The sequence below is a fragment of the Astatotilapia calliptera genome, chromosome 15 (genome assembly GCF_900246225.1).
Source record: "Astatotilapia calliptera chromosome 15, fAstCal1.2, whole genome shotgun sequence".
NCBI lineage: Eukaryota > Metazoa > Chordata > Actinopteri > Cichliformes > Cichlidae > Astatotilapia > Astatotilapia calliptera.
The window spans coordinates 22,352,528-22,373,258 of NC_039316.1; the positions used below are offsets into that span (position 1 = coordinate 22,352,528).

Consider the following 20,731-nt stretch of genomic DNA (forward strand, 5'->3'; position numbering starts at 1 on the left):
CTTTCTGTGAGTGCGAAGTTGGCCAACCACGCATGTAAACTCTGGGATGTTTGAATATAAGAAAAAGATTAAAGCAGTACACCTCAGTTTGTTTTTTAGATGATAAAGAAATGCTGCTTTGGACTTAAACTGTAAGAAATGCAGATGGGTACACTGTGGTCATAGAGGGATGGTCCGCAGCAATACCAGGTGGCAGTTGATGCTCAACTGGTACTGAGGGGTCCAAAGTGAAAACATCCCCACACCATCCTGAGCCGTTGATACAAAGCTGAATGCTTCCATCCTTTCATGTTGTTTACATCATTTTCTGAAAATACCATCTGAAGGTCGCAGTAGAGTTTCATCAATTGGACAATCTTGTGTTGTCCGATATCGGAGAAGCGGTGTGGACCTCAGTTTCCTGTTCCTGACAGGAGTAGCACTCGGTGGGGTCTTCTGCTGCTGTAGCCCATCAGCTCCAAGGTTCAACATGTGTTGCATGTTCAGAGATGCTCTTCTGCATGTCTTTGCTGTAACAACTGATTATTTCAGTTACTGTTGCTTTTCTACTGGCTCAAGGCAGGCTGTCCATTCTTCTATGACCTTGGACATCAACAAAACATTCTCACCCAGAGAGCTGCAGTCATTCTCTGTAAACCCCACAGCCCATCTAGGATCATCTACTACACCGTGTTTAAAGTCCCTTAAAGTCACCTTTGTTCCTAATTCTGATACTTGGTCTGAACTTCAGCAGGTCGTCTTGATCATGTCTACAGCCCCTAAATGCTTTGAGCTGATGCAATCTGATTGGCTGATTCAATATTTGCATGGATGAGGAGTTGAAAAGATGTGCCTAATAAAGTGGCTGGTGAGTGTAATCTCAAAACTGCATTAAGTATATAGTTTAGAGGTGCTTTTGAATAATTTTCCTCAACAGAATTGATCCAAAATTGATAAATTACAGAATTTATTCAAACTGAATGCTAATGAGCTGTTCATGGTTAAAGATTAGCAATAAAGGGACATTTAAAGCTGCTTAATTCTGGAGGGGGATTGGATCCAGGTGTTTAACCTGACATGTGCCTCACTTAGACACTTTGTCTGAAAAATACAACTCATTTAAGTTAACCATTAATATAGTTTGGGGGGGTTTCTTCTTCTCAGCGTGCACCTGCTTTGCCTCAGCAGAGTAGATGCACTTACATTTTTCATTCTCTGAGTTTTAATCAGAGAAATTCATTAGACTGCGTCAAACAAAGATGCAGAAGAGCACCATTTGTATCAGCTAAAGGTCCATATATGATAATCTGCTCACGCACAGTTTGATCCAAGTGGTCACGCTGGGAACGAGACAAACGAGTGCTTCTGAGCAAGACAGTCAAACTTGATCTGCCACAGTGGAGGCGTTAAGTATAGTCTGTGCTGTTTGAAGCCTTTGTGCTGCACAATAGAACAGGATGAATACTAATGCAGTTAAAGCGGTTGTCTATGACCTACCGTTCATGAATAATGCATAACAGACTCATGTAAGGTGCTTGGCATATTTACAGCAAGCTATATGGGAGCACTACTGCTTCACTACAGACGGAGAACCGCAGAGATGGCAGTGAAAATGCTGCTTTGCAGAATCTGTGCAATTTCCTGTACAGTCTGGTAGTCACACTGCCCCCATGTGACAACTACTGTCCAAAAATAGCTTGAGGAAGGAGTCAGTTTGTAGTTGTCATTGTGTATTTTATTTTTAAATGTATTAAACGTGTCTTATGATAATGAGTCCACTGATGTGAGCTGTAACAAAAAGTTGAAATACTGCTTTAAGTGAGATCTATGATGCTCCTTTTTTTTTAAAGTTTTGAACTCTAGAGTAGCTTTGCATGATTCAAAAGTTCAAAATAATCCTTATTTATATCATACTGGGGCTTGATGGAGTCCCCCGGCTGTCTGACACAAGCTGTTTAGTTCTCACCGTTTTAAAGGTGTCAGGGAGCGTATTTGAGTATCTTATTTTGAATTCAATTCAATTCAATTTTATTTATATAGCGCCAAATCACAACAAAAGTCGCCTCAAGGCGCTTCATAGATACAGAGAAAAACCCAACAATCATATGACCCCCTATGAGCAAGCACTTTGGCGACAGTGGGAAGGAAAAACTCCCTTTTAACAGGAAGAAACCTCCGGCAGAACCAGGCTCAGGAGGGGCGGCCATCTGCTGCGACCGGTTGGGGTGAGAGAAGGAAGACAGGATAAAAGACATGCTGTGGAAGAGAGACAGAGATTAATAACAGATATGATTCAATGCAGAGAGGTCTGTTAACACATAGTGAGCGAGAAAGGTGACTGGAAAGGAAAAACTCAATGCATCATGGGAATCCACCCGGCAGCCTACGTCTATTGCAAATCAAATCAAATCAAATCACTTTTATTGTCACATCACATGTGCAGGTACATTGGTACAGCACATGTGAGTGAAATTCTTGTGTGCGAGCTTCACAAGCAACAGAGTTGTGCAAAATACAATAATGTAAACAAGCAAAATACAAGAATGGCTACATCTGAAACTAATAAATATATGTACAATATATAATAGTATATGCATTTCTGGATGTGTATACTAAATATTTTTCTACGTGTGTGTGTGTGTGTGTGTGTACACATATTTTACAAATTAAATAGAGTAAACAATAAATAAAATATATAAAATAAAATATACAGAGTGAGACATGTGCAAAACAGTGGCGTTACTGTACAGTATGGAGTACATAATGTTAAAGTTCCAGTAGTGAAGCTGAGGTGTCTATGAAGTGTTCAGCAGTCTGATGGCCTGATGGAAAAAGCTGTCTCTCAGTCTGCTGGTTCGGGACCGGATGCTGCAGAACCTCCTTCCTGATGGAAGCAGTCTGAACAGTTTATGGCTGGGGTGACTGGAGTCCTTGATGATCCTCCCCGCTTTCCTCAGGCAGCGCTTCCTGTAGATGTCTTGGAGGGAGGGAAGCTCACCTCCAATTATCCGTTCAGAGCACCGCACTACTCGCTGGAGAGCTTTGCAGTTGTAGGCGGTGCTGTTGCAGCATAACTAAGGGAGGATTCAGGGTCACCTGGTCCAGCTCTAACTATATGCTTTAGCAAAAAGGAAAGTTTGAAGCCTAATCTTGAAAGTAGAGATAGTGTCTGTCTCCTGAATCCAAACTGGAAGCTGGTTCCACAGAAGAGGGGCCTGAAAACTGAAGGCTCTGCCTCCCATTCTACTTTTAAATACTCTAGGAACAACAAGTAGGCCTGCAGAGCGAGAGCGAAGTGCTCTAATAGGGTGATATGGTACTACAAGGTCATTGAGATAAGATGGGGCCTGATTATTTAAGACCTTGTATGTGAGGAGCAGGATTTTGAATTCTGGATTTAACAGGAAGCCAAAACAGGAGAAATATGCTCTCTCTTTCTAGTCCCTGTCAGGACTCTTGCTGCAGCATTTTGGATCAGCTGAAGGCTTTTCAGGGAGTTTTTAGGACTTCCTGATAATAATGAATTACAGTCGTCCAGCCTGGAAGTAATAAATGCATGAACTAGTTTTTCAGCGTCACTCTGAGACAGGATATTTCTAACTTTAGAGATGTTGCACACATGGAAGAAAGCAGTCTTACATATTTGTTTAATATGTGCGTTGAAGGACATGTCCTGGTCAAAAATGACTCCAAGGTTCCTCACAGCGTTACTGGAGGCCAAGGTAATGCCATCCAGAGTAAGAATCTGGTTAGATACCATATTTCTAAGATTTTCAGGGCCGAGTACAATAACCTCAGTTTGATCTGAATTAAGAAGCAGAAAGTTAGCGGCCATCCAGGTCTTTATGTCTTTAAGACATTCCTGCAGTTTAACTCATTGGTGTGTGTTATCTGGCTTCATGGACAGATAGAGCTGGGTGTCATCTGCATAGCAGTGTAAATGTATGCTATGTCTTCTGATGATGCTGCCTAAGGGAAGCATGTATAATCTAAACAGAATTGGTCCTAGCACTGAACCCTGTGGAACTCCATAATTAACCTCAGTGTGTGAAGAGGACTCTCCATTTACATGCACAAACTGGAGTCTATTAGATAGATATGATACAAACCACTGCAGCGCAGTACCTGTAATACCTACAGCATGTTCTAATCGCTCTAATAGGATATTATGGTCAACAGTATCGAACGCTGCACTGAGGTCTAGCAGGACAAGCACAGAGATGAGTCCACTGTCAGAGGCCATAAGAAGATCATTTGTAACCTTCACTAAAGCTGTTTCTGTGCTGTGATGAGCTCTGAAACCTGACTGAAACTCTTCAAATAAACCTCTGCAGATGATCTGTTAGCTGTTTGACAACTACTCTTTCAAGGATTTTTGATATGAAAGGAAGGTTGGAGATTGGCCTATAATTAGCTAAGACTGCTGGGTCTAGAGATGCTTTTTGAGTAAAGGTTTAACTACAGCCAGCTTGAAGGCCTGTGGTACATAGCCGATCATTAGAGATAGGTTGATCATATTTAAGATCGAAGCATTAATTAATGGCAGGACTTCTTTGAGCAGTTTTGTAGGAATGGGGTCTAAAAGACACGTTGATGGTTTGGAGGAAGTAATTATTGAAGTTAACTCAGAAAGATCAATTGGAGAAAAAGAGTCTAACTTAACATCAATGGTACTAAGAGTAGCTGTAGATAATATTACATCTGTGGGATGATTACTGGTAATTTTTTCTCTAATGATAAAAATTTTATTTGTGAAGAAGTTCATGAAGTCATTACTAGTTAACGTTAAAGGGATTGTTGGCTCAACAGAGCTCTGACTGTTTGTCAGCCTGGCTACAGAGCTGAAGAGAAACCTGGGGTTGTTCTTATTTTCTTCAATCAGTGATGAATAGTAAGATGTTCTGGCTTTGCAGAGGGCTTTCTTATAAAGCAGCAAACTATTTCTCCAGGCTAAATGATGATCCTCTAAATTTGTGACACGCCATTTCCTCTCCAGATTACGAGTCATCTGCTTTAGGGTACGTGTTTGAGAATTATACCACGGAGTCAGGTACTTCTGATTAGAGACCTTAGTTTTCACTGGAGCTACAGTATCCAGAGTCGTACGTAGTGAGGAGGTGAAATTATTAACAAGATAATCGACCTCTGTTGGGGTAGCGTTCAGATAGCTGCTCTGCTCTGTGTTGGTACAGGACATTGAAGATGATAACAGTGGGTGGATTATATTCTTAAACTTAGTTACAGCACTTTCAGAAAGACATCTACTGTGATAAAGTCTACTCTCCACCGCTGTGTAATCAATTATTGTAAATGTAAATGTTATCAGGAAATGATCAGACAGGAGAGGGTTTTCAGGAAACACTGTTAAATGTTCAGTTTCTATGCCATATGTTAAAACAAGATCTAGAGTGTGATTAAAGTGGTGGGTGGGTTCTTTTACATTTTGAGAGAAGCCAATTGAGTCTAATAACAGATTAAATGCCATGTTGAGGCTGTCACTTTTAGCATCTACATGGATGTTAAAATCACCCACAATAATTATTTTATCTGAGCTCAGAACTAAATTAGATATAAAGTCTGAGAAATCAGACAGAAACTCTGTGTAAGGCCCAGGTGGACGATAGATGATAACAAATAAGACTGGTTTCTGAGTTTTACAGCTGGGGTGGACGAGGCTAAGCATCAGGCTTTCAAATGAATTAAAAGTCTGTCTTGGGCTTTCATTAATTAATAGGCTGGTGTGAAAAATTGCTGCCACACCGCCCCCTCGGCCTGTGCTTCGAGGTTTCTGGTAGTTAGAATGACTCGGGGGTGTTGATTCATTTAAACTAACATAATCATCCTGCAGCAACCAGGTTTCTGTAAGGCAGAGTAAATCAATTTGTTGATCAATTATTAAGTCATGTACTAACAGAGACTTGGAGGAGAGAGACCTAATATTTAATAATCCAGATTTCACTGTTTTACTCTTTGGTTCAGATGTGGATACTGTATTGTTCTTTCTTTGTAATTGTTTATGTTTAAGTCGTTTGTTGCTGGTTTTTAGTTTGTTTTTTGTCTTTTTGGAAGCTGACACAGTCTCTATGGAGATGGGTTTTGAAGTATATTGAAATCCAATTTTAATAGTTACTGGGACATAAAAACTGCATATCTAAAGTCATCATCCATTTTCATTACTGCTTATCCAATTCAGCGTTATGTAGTAGCTGGAGCCCTTACCTGATGTGATTGAACAATAGGCAGAGTACATCCTGGGCAGGTCGGCAGTCTATCGCAGGGCTAAACAGAGCCAGACAACCATTCCCTCCAACAGTCACACATATTGTCACAAATTAGCCTAATATGTGTGGTGTATTCATAATTGTCTCTGGTACATTTGTTGTATGGGCAGTATGTGTTCATTGTTTGGTGTAATTACGTGTTACACACTGGCAATGCATGCCGGGAGATGGTAATACAGGAAGTAAAAGAGATGGTCTTACCGCACACAGTGGTCCCGCGTACTTATTCAGATTCAGAGTAAGAATCACACATATGTATGATTTTTGGACTGTGGGAAGAGGCAGGAGCACACAGAACGGGGACAACATGAAAACGCCACACAGTACAGCCAGCGGGCTTGACCCACCAACAGTCTTGCTGTGACGGTTACAGTGCTAGCCACTGCACCACCATGCCACCCTGAAAGCTCAGGATTCTTGCAGGAATGCAGTCTGTTTCTCTGAGTGAAAAGGCTTATCTATACTACATACAGTATGTACTTATGTAATACAAGTTCTTTAGTGACTGCTGCAGCTGCGTGAGAGTCCCTCTATCTCACTGTGTGGTAAAATATAAAAACCGTCTGTCTTTTATAATGTAAATCAAAACTTCCAGAGTCCAACCTAATGATCTGACCTAACATGACATTGTTATGAGGACGACACTACTCTGAAGCACGGTGCGAACAGGTGTCAGCTGATCAAGCAATTCTAACTGTACTCAAGTCGAAGCATCCAAATTATATTACAAGGTGACCCTGATGTACAGCAGAGGAAAGCTTGTGTTTATTAACGGTACTTTGATTTTCGCCAGTTTCCTCCACCGGTAATGATTCTTGGCTTCCACCTGATTCAGTACAGATGGTAAAACATGTGGGTATGGGCTGAAAGCTTACAAGTGTATCGTTACTGATGTCCTCATTAACTGAGACAGTTCTTTTGGTATTTGTTCCCCAATTTGTTGTTAGTGTCACAGTTTGGCTCTGTGACAGGCAAGATGTAGGACCCAAACGCAGGAAACACAACATGGGAGGTTAACTGAAAATGGCAGCTTTATTGCTGATATGTTTAATATGCTGCTGAGAATATAGCCCAGAAGAAGCGTATAGTATACCTTTTATTTTGGAAAGAGCCATTTCTCTGTAATAAACTCTCTTTTCTAAAGATGAGTGATTTCTCAGTCAGATAGATTTATTATTTTATCCCTTTGTTGTTTCAGCAACATTAAATTTAAAAGCTGTACGTTTGAGTTAAAATATATATTTATAATCTTAATAAACAACAAATTAAAAAAGCATGAACATTTTTTGTATCGAAAAAAATATCGAACCGTGACACCAAAGTATCAAACCGAACCGTGAATTTTGTGTATTGTTGCACCCCTAATCTATCTATCTATCTATCTATCTATCTATCTATCTATCTATCTATCTATCTATCTATCTATCTATCTATCTATCTGTCTGTCTGTCTGTCTGTCTGTCTGTCTGTCTGTCTGTCTGTCTGTCTGTCTGTCTGTCTGTCTGTCTGTCTGTCTATCTATCTATCTATCTATCTTTACAGTGCAGTAGACTAAGCGTGATATTTGCATTTTGCTGATATCAGGAAACACTTTCCCATTGCTCTTTTCAAGCCTTGAAACTAGGAACCGGATGCAACATGAAGCTCATTTGGTAAATCAGGGTTCCCACTAATTTACCAAAAGACAGAAAGGAACATATGTTTTACTATAGGAACAACAATTTACTAGGCAACAGCATACAGTGTCCAGCAGTGACGAGCTCAGTGCTCTTGGCTTCAAAAAGGTAAGACTTCATCTTTTCTAACCTATAAATGACCTATAACGATGGCATCTTCCAGCCTGCTGATGCTTCTGTAATTTAGCTTTAAATGTTTTGATGCATGCTCAATCATCCAGCTAAGTAAATCTCCAAAAGTTGATTCTGTTCAACGCTAGGTCCAGATGAACAGAATCAACTTTTGGAGATAGCTTTAAATGTGTTGAAAAAACTGCACGTCCTGATGAATATTTATGCCACCAGTTGGTACCATGTGTGCATCTGTTGTTGTCAAAGCATGTGTTTGTACATGTAGAACAAAATCAGCCACCAGGCTTAGCAAAAACTAGAATGTGATGGAATGACGCGTTCTTGCTTTCTGTTACTTTTGTCATTAAACTCTGCATTAAACGCTGTCCCTGCTGAGTCAGCATGCTTCTTTGCTTGAGTCCAGAGTGAAGTGAACGCTTCTGTCTGATCGCTTTTATTCGAGACATTTTCAGTTCACTGCTTCTGAACGGTTTTGTTTGAGCTCCCAACAGAAGGACAAACACTGATATCTGAAAAACTACTTTTGCTCAAATAAAATACTTCGAGGAGATAGGAGGCTGAGGTACATAGTCGCCTCCTAGTGCCCTTCGAAGTTTCCTACATTTCCTCCCAGAAACCTCCTGATAGTACAAACAAGAACTCAGTGCGCAGCTGCCCACCCAACATGGTTTGATGCATGGAGATCGGATACATCAGCATCCGCAGGAACTAAAGTAGAAACCCGGGAATACTTCTCCGGTCGGCCGTTAGCACTAGCCCCGTGTCTTGCCTTCACACCGTGCGGGTGCTCGAGTGAGTATGGGGCTGGGAGAGAAACACAGAGCAGCCGCTGTTGTTTAGCCAGCTGTTTTGGTCAGCGAGGTTAGCTGGCTAGCAGCGTCAGTCAGCTAACGCGAACTTAACTCGCCTGCCGAGGGGCAAGCACCCGCGCTGCGCTGTGTTTGTTTCGGGGGAGGCTGTGTGGGGTTCGTAGCTCTCGGGTGACGACAGAGCCGGTCTCCAAGCGAGCTGTTCACGCTTTGGGCTTCATTGTGGTTAACGCTAGCTCGCGGGGTCAGCTGTGATTTGGCCGAGGCCGAGGCTGATAACGTCACATTTGGCTGTTAATGTGCACGCGGACAGGTCCGCCCGCCCCTTTAAATTTGAAACGGGGTGTTAGTTTCAGCTGTTGGGGAAGAAGCAGGAGTGAAACGTGTTCAAGGTGTTTGTGTACCTGGTTGTTATTAGTGTGCTGGTCTGCAAAGCCGAGCTGTACAAGCACAGGTGTATTTTCCATTTCACGGAGGACCGTGGACACGGTCACCGTGTTTGCTGTGTTGTTCCAGGAGCTGTGCTGGCAGACTGAAACGGATGATGCTTTATTTATTTGAACACCTCCTCAACAGAGTAGGAACTGTGCTTTTCCTGCATTTATAGACTGTTTATGCCTACCTGCCACTTCATTAGGTACATCTGTTCAAAAGCACATTAAGGCAAATATGTCATCCAATCACATGAGACCAGGTCATTGCATTTAGGGATGTAGGCATGATCAACACGACCTGCTGAAGTTCAGACTGATTATCAAAGTGTGGAGGAAGAGTGATTTAAGTGGCTTTGTTTGTTTGTGTCACGTGGGCTGCTGGGAACAGTTTGGACCAGTCCAGCATCGTTTTGAAACCACAGCCTGCCCGAGTTTGTCCATCAAGTGAGACCTGACGTTGTTTCCGGAACATCATAATTATTGTTGGTCCAGATTCAACATTGCAAGTGACCAATCACATTATAGTGATGTCATGACCTGGATGACTGAGAACCTTCACAGACATAGTGATGTCATAGTTTTGCTAGGCTAGGTGGAAACACCATCACACCAAAACCTAACCTTAGCCCCTGTGACATAACAACGTGACTGATCACTTGCAACTCTGAACCTGGGCCAGCCCTGACTATGTTGCTCCTGGAGCAATCCCAGCATGGGGATATCGGTCACACCTCCATCCCTTTATGAGCACAATATACCCATCTTTCAGTAGCTGCCTGCAGCACGATAATGTTTCATGTCACAAACCATCTCACACTTCACTGTACTCCAATTCCACAGTCACCAGATCTCAATCCAATAGAGCACCTTTAGAACTTTGGTGGAAAACGAGATTCTCGTCACATATGTGCAGCTGACAGATCTGCTGCAATCCGTGTGATGCTGTTGTGTCAGTGTGGACCAGAACCTGTGATGCTGACTCTTTGCTGCAATGAATTAAGCTTAAAGGCAGTCCAACTTGGTACTAGCGGTGTGTAATTCATGAAGTGGCCACTAAGTATGCAGTGTATGGCTGGGAAATGAAGTGCATTTTCTGTCATTGCACCTGCTTTAAGCTCCTCTGGTTTAAACATTTGATGAAAGATGGAGACACAGATCCTTTGGGAGGTTACGTCAGTACAGCCATGTGGTGTAAAAAAGTCTTCAAATCAAATACGTGGCGCAGCTCTGCCTGAGCCATCTGAAAAAAGTAATTTTAGCTCCTTTTGATTGGAGCCAGCTTTATGATGCTGGGCTGCAAACAAAAGGTTTGAACAGCAGCTGCCTTATGCCTGTGTGAGTGACCATAGTAGGGATATCTGCTCCCACTGACATCACACAGAGATAAGAGTAGAAACAACAGTCTGAAAGTGAGCATAAATTTAGCACAAAATCTGAGCGCATCATTTGAAATTTTGAAGATTCTTAATTTGACCAACCACGAGAAACATGAAAGAAAAATATGGAAAAATGTAATAAGTAGAGATGGACCGATCCGATATTACGCATCGGTATCGGGCCGATACTGACCTAAATTACTGGATCGGATATCGGAGAAAAATAAAAAATGTAATCGATCCATTAAATATCAAACAAGCACCTCACAAAACTTGCGACATGGCGTAACTCGCCTCATAACCGTAGCACGTCGCAGCAGTGTGCTCACGTGATAGAGCGGCTGTGGCGTGCGAGACCTGTCGGTGGTCTGGATAGCATTTGGAGCTTCGCTACCAAACCGGCATTTCATCTCCGAGGAAGTTATCCCAGAGAGAAGAAAGCAAGTGTGTAAGTCCATCTCTGAATGTTTGTAAAGCATTCCTGCGTTAAGCTTAACAACCGATATATGGAGCGACTGCCTCTCCCTCTCCTGCTGCTACTTCAATCATGAAACTGCTTAATGATCAGCTGATCGGCTTTTCTGTCGTGAGTCCGTCTCTCTAGTTTGCTTTTGACCCACTTTGCACCAGAAAGAGGAAACCAGCGGCTGAACAACAGCAGCACGTTTAAGCTTGATAAGCTGTTGTTAGAATGTATTTAATATTACTTTCTACACCAGGATCTTTTTCTACGTAGCTGACGTAACTGTGCAGGGGCGGATCTAGCAAAGTTTAGCCAGGGGGGCCGATAGGGCATGAACAGGGAAAAGGGGGCACAAAGACATACTTTTCTTTCTTATTCTCATTTAAAATGTCGAGCTTTTAATAAATAATTATCTGACACCCAAAGTTTTAATCTGATGTAAAATGAATAGAAGTCCATTACTGTATATAGTGACTATTAAGTCTAATATACCCTAGTAAGCTATAGTACTTTTTCCTTTGGGAAGGTACCATCTGTGCAGTCTGCAATTTTGTTGAAGAAAGATGTTGAATCTATTTAATATTTTAATATATTGAAAAATAATTGATTTCTATGCATTTTTTTTTTTCACACTGCATCAAATTAAGGTTGATTACGTCGATTAAGCATCATGAGGTGGAGCATGAGGGGTGGTTCCCTATTTTTTATTTATTTCTTTTTGTTGTTGCTGGGAGTTGGAACCCTATTAGTTAGGTTGCTTAATATTTATGCTAAGTACTCTTTAAAATACCAGAATAGGGAGGATGGTGTAGGTTTAAGTTTATTAGATTGATCAGTATTGCTGAACTATGAAATATTTTTTTTTGCATACAGGTATAACAGAATAGCTTTAGTGTAGTTGTTGTTTTAAACTTGAGTATGAACTTATACAAAATGCAGCAAGATATTTAAAAAACAGTTTTGTTGATTAAAAAACACTATATCGGATTCATATCGGTATCGGCAGATATCCAAATTTATGATATCGGTATCGGACATAAAAAAGTGGTATCGTGCCATCTCTAGTAATAAGTAGACTTTTGAGTGAAATCCATGTTACTGTCTACCTCAGCTTGTTATTTTCCTTTATCTGTATAATGCTGCAAATATGAAAAATAGGGAAATATTAATGAGAAAATGTACAACTTAAAGATTAAGTTTGTAAAGTCTCAGAGATTGTGGCTAATTTATCAATTAATCAAATACACTCATTTAAAAGGAAGAAATGTATAAACTCCTTGAACCTGAATGAAAACAGTACATTTTGTGCCACCTTGAAAAGCTCCCCCTCACCTTTCTAAACCAACCTGGCACATAGCTATGGGGCTTTGAAAATGCCTGAATTTTGAGATGAGCCTGTCATGAATGTTAATTTCAAGTAGGAAAGAGCATCTACATAACAATGACAGTGTGTCAGTGTTATGTAGATAAATATGATGTGTACGTTGAGTTTTAATGTGCGGCTTACCCAGTAAGTCCTCGTTCGTCTAGGCTTAGTGGCAGAAAACAGAAATATTTGAGATGATAAGCTATCCCCCCTTTCCCCTTTTTTATTTATGAAAGCAGGTTTTCAATGCCGTGTGTGTAAATGCACTGGTTGGCCAGCTCTCGATCAACAGTTTGCAGTGAAAGTGTTTTTCGTACGAGCATTAGTGAGCTAATCCTTGTTTTATAGCTTCTCAACGTCATATGAACGTGACCAAGAGCTCTTGAGCCAAATACTTTTTACAAACACAAGAGGGAAGTGAGTCAAAGATCTTTTGTGTTCGGTTAGGAACCATTGCTCGATCTAAATAGGCGTACAGAGACAGCAGCTGACAGTGTAACATGGGGGTAGACGGGTCAGAGAGAAGCTCAAAGCCCTGGTTACACAGGAACAATGGCTGAATAGTCACTCCTGTTAAACTCCTGTGAAGTCTGCTTGAATTCCATTGCCCGTGGCACAGTCCACATCCACAGACAGGAACAATCGAAGGAAAAATCAGCAGGTATGCCGACGTCTGCACGGATTGTCTGACGAGGGCACAGAAAGTAAAAGAGTTCATCCATCCTCTTATCCGATTCAGGGTGGCCGGGGTCTGGATGATATCCCAGCTGTCATAGGCTGAGGATGAATCTTTGGACTGTGGCAGGAAGCCAGATCTCCAGGACCTTCTTGCTGTGAGGCAGCCGTGTTAACCACTGTTCCACCCACTGAAAGAGCTCATGTCAGCCAACATTATGACAAATGTCCTCGCTGGTGGATAATTGGATTGGCAGTCATGTGCACAGCTAGTATGAAGGTTATGAGAGCTGTCTTTGAAAATGGACACTAGTGATGTGGACTCTTGTTATCTCAGATCAGACAAGTGGAATATTTCATTTATTTTGTGATGTTTGTGCACCAACACAGCAGTCATATGTGATTCAGTGGGTTTAAGTAATGCATTAAGAGTTTAGCAGTTGCAGCCTTGTATAATGCATGTTTGCCTTGAGAAACGCTTGGCTTGCCTTTGCAGGATGCTTTGGCCCATTTGCTCTTTACAGCCCTGTTCAGTCAGTTTTGCAGCATTTTTGCAGACAGTGGATGAACTAATTGGCTATTACCGAGGCCCAGCTTGTAGATTATTATTAATCTACAATAACTTATTTGAACTGTGAGTCGTGCAAAGTTACTCTACGGGAATGTGGTTTCTTTGAAGTAAAGAGTTGTGGATGCTCTGTACTCTTCTTTTAATCAGGTTGTCATTGTTTCTCTCCGTTAGGTGAGCTCGTCTCTTTGTGATCAGGAAAGCAAAGGAAACACACAGAGTGCTCATCCTGAGAGGTTACAGTAAGTACCTACACATACCACTGAACAGTCTAATATTCAAAGAACACACACACGGGCTCTAATTTTAAGGATTCACACATCACGTGACTAACTTGCCTGTATTTGAATTGTCGTCTTGCACGGTGGAGAAAATGCCACTAGGGGTCACTCTTCAGCTTGTTATTCCTCTGTAAGGTTTGTGTGTGATGTCCTGCTGAGATTGAAGGCTGTAAACAACACTTTCTTTGGTTTTGTGTTTGTTGTGTTTCTGTGACGCTTACAGAAGATATCTGGATTTGAAGTGGGCGGAGCTTATGGATCAGTTCTGTTGGATTTTACAGCTTTCTCTTCTTTTTGCCATTTAAAAAGTCATAGAAGAGTTTTCCAAGTTTTTCCTGCTCCAAAATCTTGCTTCTAGGTGAACACTCTTATCCTTTCTTTCTGAGCGTTTTCCACTTTCCTCCTTCCCTGTCAGCCATCAGCATCTCCGTCTGCTTCTTATATCCCCCCGTCTTTCCTTAATGTCTCTGAATCCCTCCATCCTGGCCTCCCACCCTTAAGAGCAACTGGTCAGGACAGCTGGCTGTAACAGCTGCTCGCTATCTCACTTTTTCCCCGTAGCTTTTCTGTGCCAACCTTTATGTCTTTGTGCTATCTTTGTGTCACCGTATCAGCATATTATTTTTTGTCCATGTTGGAAACATTTGCCTCTGTTGTCTCGTGTGGTCTTGATCTTTATGTGGCAATCAATAGACTACTTCCTCTTTTGTCTTTTGCCAGTATCAGTTAACAGAATAGCCGTGTTCTGCGTCAGCATATGTAATGTTATCAGTGTTCCTTTGTTTTCCTTTTCTCTGTTCACTGCCCTTACCTTCTGCACACAACGCCGGCGTTCATCTTCATTGCCTCAGAATGAATCCCATGTGTCATCTCACAGGCTGGACTGAATTATCTTTTGTCCGTCTGCTGATGGTGTGCTGGAATTTTTCCAGGCATTTAGTTAAGGGGAGAAATGGGAAAGAGAGGTAATGCACAAACAGGCGAAAGAATAAATGGTAGAGCTGCATTAATCCATAGATGGGGGGGAAAAAATGTAATCCCAAGTAAGAAGACTGTCTTTACAAAGAGCACTGAAGCCTTTGTGTTCCTTGTAAACTGCTTTATTTCCTTTAGAGCAGGCGTGGGCAATTCATTTCCCCAAGGGCCGCACGAGAAACTAGGACTGATGTAGAGGGACGCTCCGATAAACTGATCTTGGACAAAAACCCCTGAAATGAGACGCATTTTAATCAGCTGCTAAATTACATTTGTGTAAACTGGCTGTCCTGTCAGCCTGTGGCAGCAGGAACAGGCTTCAGCACAACACGACCCCCGAATGTTATAAGCAGAAAAAGGACGGCGTGCACGGACGGCCACCGCTATAGCTAACCCTGTGCATGTCTGTGTAGAGGGAAACATGGATACGAGATGGATAAGGGAAGACAGGTGGTTGGAGGTGGGTTCATCTCTGTATCATGACATTATACAGCTAATGTGGCCGAGGTTAAACCTGCTCGGCCTTGCCTTTTACTTGCCTTGGACTGAAGCTGCAGCTGATTGAGCCGTCAAATGTGCTGATGACAAACGCGTGACCTTTAGCGTCGTTGCTGATGTGCAGTTGTTGGCATTGTAATTTATCTTGCCTTGCTGTGGGCCGTATCCTCTGCTTTTCCTCCTTGGCGTGGCACAGGGGTTAATCGGGCTGGGAGCCGGATGCCACCGAAGGCATGACTGCACACTTGCTGCCAATAATTCAAAAGCAAGGCGCTGGCTTCTTTGATGTTGAGCTGAATGATGGAGACGCTAGTGGATCTCAAGGAACCATGTGGCACCAGCGCGCCTGATCTCTCATCTGGCCTTGTAGAGACTTCAGATTACTGCACAGTGTGGATTTGTGTGTCCTGGTGCTGACAGGCAGGCTGGTTTGATCCACTGAAGATGTCCAACAGACAGAGTGGTTGTTCTGTTTCTCAGGAGGAAAAGCCTTCTGCTATCTTGGCTGTCAAAGACATGGATCTGGATTTATCTCAGATCAGTATTTTGCTTTCACTGAGGATGAAATCCAAGCCAAAGATCAGACGGACGGTTCTGCACGATTCACTAGTGGGCTTTGTTTTGGCTACACAGGGGCAGCATGAACTATATTTGAGGACGTTCCTGGAAAACCAGCAACAAAGCCTTAAATACTTAAACTGTGGACCCATTCTAAACCCCACCCACCCAAAAAATAACCTCCAACACCCCCCACTGCAAAGTTCTGCATTACTGGAAACGGGAACGTTTCTGTCATTTAATTGTTTAACCTCTGATGCACGCTTTCACGTTTCCCAAAGCCATCCAGTGGGCGGCATTGTCTTTGGTCCCTGGGCCTTATGTTTGACACCCTTGATTCTGTGTCATGTTAGTAGGCATTACATCGTTGGTCCACTATTCACGCTGTTTTGGTCTCTAACAACAGTGAAATATCTAAACTGTGTTCAGGAGGTTGGTTTGGTCTGCTTGGTGCTAAGCAGCCACATCTTGCATGTGAACAGGTGTACCTAACAAAATGGCCTGTGAGTGTGTACGATGCACACATTATAGTGCTGTAAAGGTTCAGCTACAAATTCTTCTTAGGTTAAACACTAAAGTCACCTTCGTACACGCTAATGCTGACACGCTGTAATACTTTATTACCTTTGAATTTTTATGTCAACACAATTTTACGAAATCTGAAACCTGCAAACGATTTATCGTTTACATCGATCTTATAATGTCTGCTGCAGTAAAATTGGATTTCACAAGACATGAGATGTCGGCATGAAATTTAAACAGACTGCATCTGTTCTGTTTAAATTCTGTCCTCTGGTTAAACCGAGGACGGACGTGCCCGAGCTTTTAATGGAGATGCCAAAAGCAGTGAATGATGAAAGCTGTTGCGACGTCCGTGTTTTCAAAGGGTTCGTCACCTTGTGTCGTTTGTCTTGAGACGCAGAAGATGGAGAGTGCTGTAGGAAAACGTCTGTGTGGCGTCTGATCCGGTGATTTTGTTTTGTCTCGTACTGTCTGGATAAATGACTTTTTCTTTAAACAGCACCCGTCTGATGGCTGCTGCTGCTGCAATGATCTGCCCGCTTCCTCCATGCTCGCTCACGCATTCTTTGTTATTCAGTAATTCAGCGTGCAGGCTGCAGCTGCCTAACCATCCGCTTTCATCTCCTCAGGACATGAATGACTCGGGTTAGGGTTGGAATCTACTTGTACGGGATATTTTAATTTGCACATCATAAAAAAGTGGAAATCCAGAAGGATTGGTGTAGGTCTATTTCTTCCCCCTCTCTGGTTGGCTGGGCTGGATAAGATGGCACATTGCTACAGCTGTAACATAGCGCCGTTTTTCCTGCCTCAGAACGGGCCTTTGTAATTCTATTGGTCCACATGAAGTTAAGGTTAAAGTCTGCGCAGTTTCCTGTTGTTTCTGCTCATTTGATAACGTGTATTTTAATGCTTGAGTGAATGACAGCCCACTTTTAGAAGTTAGTTAATATTCATTTAGCAGCAGTGAATGAAAGTTTTCTTTTTCCTGTTAGGGTTACTCGCGCCTCAGCAGATGCTATCACTGCCTCTCCCACCATCCATCACGTCAGCTCCTGTCTGCGTGTCTTTATGGAGCTCGTAATTGAAAGCAGGCTGCCTGATGGTCCCTTTTCTTTCTCGTTCCCGGGCTTTAGATTAAAGCGATCGATAGCGCCTAGTGCGCCTCGAAAAGCATATGTGAAATATTACAGGCTCTGGCCACTGCACTCAGCTTTAAGCTATTTGACCCGGAGAAAGCCCTGTGTGGAAAGAAGCGCTCTTCAAAAAGAGAAAAGAGTCTTGTCTCAGTCTTGTGCATCAGCCCAGAGCATCGCCGTATCACTGCCAGCAGCACAGCTGTCACTGTTTTTATATTTGACATACTGACGGATGGCGACAGGAACAGGTGCTGCACATTTGCGCCACTACTTTATTTGACCCGTTTAAGTGCAGGAAAAAAAGTCTGACTGCAGTGGACAGAGTGCATCACTGCAGTGGACGGCAGTCTGTCTTCTTCTTTTTAAACTGAGGTTTGCTACAAACAGGAAGGGGCACCGACAAGACGGATGAAGTCATGTGGTTCACGTGGAGTGAGCCCCCTCCCCATACACAGATCACATGGGAATGTCTTTGAGCATCAGCCTTTTCCATCCTGCTCACATTCGTCAGTAAGGTCTGTGTTGAGTTTTCAGGAATATCAACCCCACATGGACATTTGTACAGTATATTGTAGCACTACTCCATAGTCACATGGGCTCACATGGGCAAGTACCTCTAAATAATTCAATAAAGTTTTATTTATACAGCGCCAAATCACAATAAGGTAAGGTAGACCCTACAATATTACATACAGAGAAAAGATTACAACATTTGTTCAAGAACAAAAGTATCTTCTTGAAAATGGGTCACTTTTCCCTGAGCTCTTTCAGCTCTTCGTCATGTCGTTTTAAGCAGTTAGCTGGCAGAGAAGAGAGAGTTCTCTTCCAAGATGTATATCATGTTTAAACTGGTGAAATCTGAGGCCATGTTTGAACATGACTAGCTCAAAGCCCATTAAAGATAAAAGCCTGAGGTTCTCACTGGCCGTTCTTACTATCATCATGGATTAGGATCTGGGATTTGGGACAGATGCATTAAAAATGTCTGATAATTGGCCAGTTAAAATATAGAGGAAAAAAAGCCCCATATTTGAGCACACATTAATAAAAGAAATTTTTTTTTTTCAAAAGACAGCTTGTGGTCATTTCTCAATGTTGTGTACTTATATTTAACAATCCTGTGAAATAAAGCATGTTGGATTCTTTGTAACATGAAATTTGTGCTCACAAAAAGTGTAGTGCAAAAACAGAAACATTAGTATTCACTCATCCACATAGAACAAAATTCTAGTGTTTTCAAGTGGTGATAACTCAGAGAGGTTCTCTGACATGGTCCAGAGATTGTTGTCATAATTTTAGCTTTTATGTCAAATTTTTTTAAGATGTTTTAGTGTTTTGTTTTTTTTTTTGTTTTTTTTTTAAGTTTTATCCAGTTTAGAACTTTTTTGTTTTTGCACGTTGAAATCTGAGTGTCTCATTATGCAAGGTCGGCCATTTATATGGATACCCCGTAATAACATGGGAATGGTTGGTGATATTAAAGTCCTGTTTGTGGCACATTAGTATATGTGAGGGGGCAAACTCCTCCAGATGGGCGGTGACCATGGTGGCCATTTAGAATTCGGCCATCTTGGATACAACTTTTGTTTTTCAATAGGAAGAGGACCATGTGACACATCAAACTTATTGGTAATGTCACAAGAACAACAATGGTGTGCTTGGTTTCAACGTAAATTTATTCTGTCACGAGTTATTTACAAGTTTCTCTTTGTTCACAGCCATTGACATGTCGAAGAGGTTAACATGTGAGGAGCGAAATTGTGTTGATATCTGGTGAACGCAGTAACCGGGTCATTGCAGCAGATTTCAATGCAAGACACCCTACGAGACCACCCATCTCCCATGCTACAGTTAGCAAACTGCTTGCTAAGTTTGGTGAAACTGGTTCAGTGTTGGATTTGCCAAAATGTGGACGCAAGAAAACTGTCACTAATGAAGAAACATCAGGTCCCAAAGTCAAACGAACACTGAGAGTTAAAAACGGTCTAAATTCTTTAATCTTTAATTAAATAATCAGCGTTGCTGCTTTATCTTGTGTAACAATTAAGTTTAACATCCAGGCATCCATGAAAACAGAAGTTATTAAATTTAACAGAGTTAGAAGTTAGCAAGAAGTTAGCTCGCTAGTTTCCACCTAAACATTTCATACCATGTTCTGACTGAGAGATTTCTGAAACGAATTCAAACGTACAGCTCTGCTGTCACTTCCGACATAAATAAAGACAGAAAACTAAACAGCAGTGGCGTTTGCAGGGTTACTGAAGTTGGACTACCTGGTATATAATGATGTGCTACGTGATTGCTAGCGACACAGCTATGTTAGCATAACATTAGCACAGTGAAGCTGGAGGATGAACGTCAACTTTTTTTTCCACTTGATAAAAGTTAACGTGAGGGATTCTGGTGGTCAGGGACAAATGCAATCGCATAGCAGGATGCTATACACGGGCCAAACCTCAGTCAGGAGAACAACTGAGATTATTCATCCACAATACGAGGTTAGTCATTAATATACTGCAACAACATGGGAACAGAGCAGCTGCCAGAGAATTCAACATTAAGTTACAACATTAATTCAACAATGTTAGGGAAGTGGAGGAAGCGCAGTTTTTGGCTTTCCCCATATTTCAACAGTGCTTCATCTCTTTGCTATGACTGTCGGCATATTTTGCAGATGATAATGGTTTTAGCCGCTGCGATGCTTTCGACCAAAACAGGCGCAGCTTGATGACATCATCAACATGCGCTAGTGATGTGACGTTCTGTATCGAGGCTTCGAAGCGTGTGTCGAGTAATGGAGAGGGCGTTTCCGCGAAGCGCGTATCGAGGCTTGCTTCATTTATGGGAGGAGCTGAAAATGATGATGTCCGAAGCCTCGCTGCCCGGTTGTACCACGTGACTGGTTCAGGAAGCGGTTCGAACTTTGCCGCAAATAATCATTTTCCATACTGCCAGCATAACTATACACAGTATACTGCCATCACTACAATATAGATGTT

The 20,731-nt window shown here is 42.0% G+C and overlaps 1 protein-coding gene across 3 annotated transcripts in view; it reads left to right on the forward strand.

The window, feature by feature from the left end:
• The first annotated feature begins 8,684 nt into the window (after positions 1-8,684).
• The window catches only part of disp1 (dispatched homolog 1 (Drosophila)), a 121,439-nt gene continuing 109,392 nt past the window's right edge, over positions 8,685-20,731 (forward strand). For 2 of the 3 annotated variants that reach the window (XM_026194471.1, XM_026194475.1), the window contains exons 1-2: positions 8,685-8,860; positions 13,934-14,001. The gene's annotated coding sequence lies outside the window, so the exon portion shown is untranslated. The remainder of the gene's footprint in view (positions 8,861-13,933; positions 14,002-20,731) is intronic. The other variant, XM_026194473.1, reaches the window with a different exon arrangement.